The 4,944-nt window shown below is 39.3% G+C and overlaps 1 long non-coding RNA gene across 1 annotated transcript; it reads left to right on the top strand.

Annotated features, from left to right (window-relative positions):
• Positions 1 to 601: 601 nt before the first annotated feature.
• On the top strand, positions 602 to 1,531 carry LOC133484771 (uncharacterized). Its single transcript, XR_009790490.1, has 3 exons — positions 602 to 735; positions 1,131 to 1,303; positions 1,403 to 1,531. It is a non-coding gene; the product is annotated as an uncharacterized LOC133484771 (long non-coding RNA).
• Positions 1,532 to 4,944: the final 3,413 nt, after the last annotated feature.

Raw genomic sequence — 4,944 nt, 5'->3', positions numbered from 1 at the left:
AAAACAGCACCCGAATGCGGGCGTAATCTAAAGTAAAGCAGAAAGCAACGAAGGCAAAAGTGCAAATGCGAGAGTATAGTATCCGAGACTAATAAAAACTAAATCCTACCAAAAGGTGGTGGACGGAGCCACAGCTGGAGGAAGGTACTAAAAAGTGGGAAAACAAAAGTCTAGTAATACAAAAATGGCAAACTCAAAATCACTTAAGTACTTAAACACAAAACAATTTAAGTACTTCTGATAAACAGAATATACTTCACAAAACTGAAACCCAAAATCACAGTACTTACACAAGCCTTAAGTACCACCGGAAACACCAAGACTAGACATGACAGGAACAGAGCAAGAGACTTGAGTATGGCAGATAAGCAAAACGACAGCACAAGTAATACTTCAGCATCTTCTTCCAGCATGACCCACCCTTAAATACACCCAAGAGCAAACTGCCGGCAGGTGCGACTCAGTGGCTCTGCCCACACCTTCAAGGCACCACTGCAGTCAGAGAGAGGAAGGCATTACCCAACAGACAACCAAAACACAGCACATGACAATAGTGTTTTAGTTGTGATATTTATTGGTGGAGAATATGGGCTCCAGCTGACTTTTCTTTAACACTTTGAGGAGCTTTAAACATGCTGCGCTCGTCCAGCATTAAAAGACAAGTCTTTAGCATTTTTGGAAAGCGCAGGGCTCCCACTGTTACACCACAACTACAGTCATCATAATGCCGCAATGGTGAGTTGGATATTTATTCATTTATTATTTTTCTCTGAGCCAGTTGTCAAAATATGTCTACGTAAAAGCGACCCACCCAATCCACGACGCAAGGAAGCTTGGGCCTTGCTGATCTATCCCTTTTTTTTTATTATTATTATTGATGGACCTCCAAAATTGTGTTTAGTCATAAGCGGAGGATTCTAATTAAATTACTTTTACTGGATTAATTTCCTCCTTTTGTTTGAATGCAAGACAAATAAAATAATTACAAAAACCTTTATAAACATTGATTTTTTGAATAATTATTTCTCAAAACAACCTCAGATTTCTTGACTATTTTGCTTCTGTTTGTCATCTACAATGTGTGCATAATTACCGATCACAGTGATTGTGTCATGGTCTGTGCCCTGCAGTTCCTTTTTGGGAACTTGGGTGGTGCTTTGTGCCTCGCCTTTCTCTCTCTCTCTCTCCCAGCAATCATCACCTCCACGCCCTCGCACCTGTTATGAATCAGCACTCATCACTGCCTGCATTTAAGTCTGCCAGATACAGGAATCTACCGCCAGAGTATTGACACCCGCCCGTGGTATACAGGCTAACTCTTGAAATTCGTTCTCATGTTTTTGATTGATTACTTGGCTACCCGCAATTGTGCTGATCCTCTTTTGTTCTTCTCTGTCTCCAGTGTTCCTTCGCTGTCCGCTCCAGCCACGCCGTCAAGCTCTTCCACCTGTCCATACTCTCGCTTCCTGCACATTCCCTGTTCCGATGGACCACCATCACTCTTCGAATATCCTTCCCCTGAGTTACCCTCTAATAAACAATTCTCATCTACTTCCTCCGCCTGCTTTTGGGTCCAGTCCAATATCATACGATTACCCACCATGACAGATTGTATTTTAAGGCAGGTATTTGGAATGGAAAAATATAGTATTGTACTTTAAAATTGAATCAACATAAGAAGACCTAGGAATGATTACGTTCCATTTTTTACAAGAGCATAACAATTCTCAAAATTATGCTTAGTCCCCACCACAATGTCTTTTATATTTTTTCACTTTCAAATTCATCCTGTGGGCCAGAATTTGGCCAGTTCTGACCCGTGGGCCGTATCTTTGACACCACTGAATTAAGGTATTTTCATATTTAAAGTGTGCTTTTAATTACATTCGCAAGTCTCAGGAAAACTCCATGATTTACAGCTAGCCTCAGAATTCAATGAATCCTCCTTGGTAATTGAGCAGTCATTCCCTGGTTCTGCGTAGTGGGTGTGTCAGATGTCTGGAAGGGAGAATGTACGTAGATAAAAAGTGTGCAAGCTCAAAAAAGACAAACGGGAGAATATAGTCCTAAGAATGATGAAAATACAAGCATGCAAGAAAAAAAAGCTATGAGAGTAAATAATAATAATAAAAAAAAAAATAATAATTCATTTAAATTATAGGCGTCTTTCAAGCCACTCAAGGTCACCTATAGTATGGTCATACGGCAAAGAGGTTCAACAATGCAGGTCATGAGACTGAAATAACTACCAGTGTGGAACTACTGTGAAGAGATTTATAGCAGAATGTATTAAGAGTATATGGCACATTGGACAAAAAAAAACTATCAAAGATTAAGTTTGGAGACTGTCCTCATGCATTATACAAAAATAATTTCAAGTGAAATTGCAACAGGTTGAACAAACATCTGGATAATTAGCCCAAACAGAGCCTAGTATGCTGTGAATCATAAAAAAAAACTGTATGGAAAAGAAAGCATTAACAGTCTCTAACATGGTTACACCGTGGAATAACTATTGGATTTAAAATCAACGCACATCTGCTCGATAGCTCTTTAGGGCCACTATGAAGAAGGAAAAATTATGAGGCAGACTGAGGAGGCTTAAATGATTAAATGAGAGGGGATGTCCTGCCTGTTGCAAAAATAGAGGTGGGTCAGTCATCACATTAGGCTCTTTTACACAGATGGTGTCTGTTTCCACATTTGGCTGTCAGGTACATTAAAGTTGTGTCTGTGTGTCTGTGGGTGGGTGTGTGTGGACGTGTGTGAGTTAGTCCACTCTCAGGAATGAACGGTCAACAACTCAAAGTGTTCTAATAGCTTTGCCTTTTTTGCATTCAGTGGTACCTTAATTTACGAGTTCAAGTGTTATATACCATTTGAACAAAATCAGCATGATTATTGCCGTTTTTGTTTTCAGTAATGGTAATATAATTAATTACAATTTCAAAAGTATAAGCTGTTACCAAGAGTGAAATGTGGCGTGTTTCTATGCACACACATATATATATATATATATATATATATATATATATATATATATATATATATATATATATATATATATATATATATATATATATATATATATATATATATATATATATATATATATATATATAGCGGTACGGTGGGCGACCGGTTAGAACGTCTGACTCCCAGTTCTGAGGACCTGGGTTCAATCCCCGGCCCCGCCTGTGTGGAGTTTGCATGTTCTCCCGTGCCTGTGTGGGTTTTCTCCGGGCACTCCGTTTTCCTCCCACATCCCAAAAACATGATGGTAGGTTAATTGACAACTCTAAATTGCCCGTAGGTGTGAATGTGAGTGTGAATGGTTGTTTGTTTGTATGTGCCCTGCGATTGGCTGGCAACCAGTTCAGGGTGTACCCCGCCTCCTGCCCGATGATAGCTGGGATAGGCTCCAGCACTCCCGCGACCCTTGTGACGATAAGCGGCTCAGAAAATGGATGGATGGATAATGTATACGCACACACACAGCGGCTGAAATAAATATTAACACGTCACCATTTTTCTCACTAAAAATATTTACAAAGGTACTATTGACATGAAAAGTTCACCAGATGTTGGAAACAACCAAAGTAATCCATACGTACAAAGAAAGTAGAAAAAATAAGGTCAGAAATGAATCTTGTAATGTGAAATGACAGGTGGAAAGTATTGAACACACCAACTGGTATTTATTTAATACTCTGTAAAAAAAAAAAAACCTGTTTGCATTGGCAGCTTCAAGACACCTCCTTTATGGAGGAACGAGTCACATGCATTGCTCTGGTGTGAGTTTGGATCATTCCTCCACACAAGCAGTCTTCAAATCTTGAAGGTTCCGTGGGCTTATTTATGAACTTTGAGTTTCAGTTCTTTCCATAGATTTTCGATTAGATTCAAGTCAGGTGATTGGCTGGGACATTCTAGCAGCTTTATTTTTTCTTTGAAACTAATTAAGAGTTCCCTTGGCAGCATGTTTTGGATCATTACCCTGCTGAAATGTCCACTCTCATTTCATTTTCATCATCCAAGTAGATGGCCGCAGAGATTTGTCAAGAATGTCTCAGTAGATTTGTCCATTCATCCTTCATTTAATAATGTGAAGTTTACCAGTACCATTTGCTGAAAAGCAGCCCCACACCATCATGTTCCCACCTCCAAACTTCACTGTTGGTATGGTTTTTAGTGCCATTTCTCCTCTAAACGTGGTGTGCATTATGGAATCCAAACAGTTAAATTTTTCTCGTCCGACCAGACTATATTCTCCCATGATTTAACTAACTTGTCCAAATGTTGTTCAGCAAACTTTAAACGAGCTTTGATATGTTTTTTTTTTTCAGCAATTGGGTGTTGCGTGGTGAGCGTGCATACAGGCCATGGCGGCGGAGTACATTACTCACTGTTTTTCCTTGTGACAACAGTACCTGCTAATTGTTTTTTTTAAGCTCTCCACAGATGGTCTTTGGCTTTTGGACAACTCTTCTGATTATTCTTTGCACTCCTCTGTCAGAAATCTTGCGAGGAGCACCTGATCAAGGCAAATTTATGGTGGTATGATTGGCTTTCCACTTACGTATAATGACCCCAACCGTCCTCAATGGAACAGAAGCTTAGATATGCACCTGTAACCAATGCCATTGTTATGTTTTGTACCAATTACTTTGTGATGGTCTTGAGACAGCTCTTTACTCTTACCCATCATAAAATGTGTTTTGACTAACATCTTGGCAATGAGAATTTTTTGTAGCCCATAAATGAGGACTGAACCAGCGGATATTTATTTGCACTGACAAGGGGCTGGATTGCTGTTTGATTATTGATAGATTTTAGGTGTTGTCTTGGCTTTCCATGCCTTTTTGCACCTCCCTTTCTTTGTGTTCAATACTTTTTCCCTGTGTCATTTCACATTTTTACACAGAATTTCTGAGCTTATTTTTT

Source organism: Phyllopteryx taeniolatus, chromosome 10, assembly GCF_024500385.1.
Source record: "Phyllopteryx taeniolatus isolate TA_2022b chromosome 10, UOR_Ptae_1.2, whole genome shotgun sequence".
NCBI lineage: Eukaryota > Metazoa > Chordata > Actinopteri > Syngnathiformes > Syngnathidae > Phyllopteryx > Phyllopteryx taeniolatus.
This window is presented reverse-complemented; position numbering and strand designations above follow the sequence as displayed.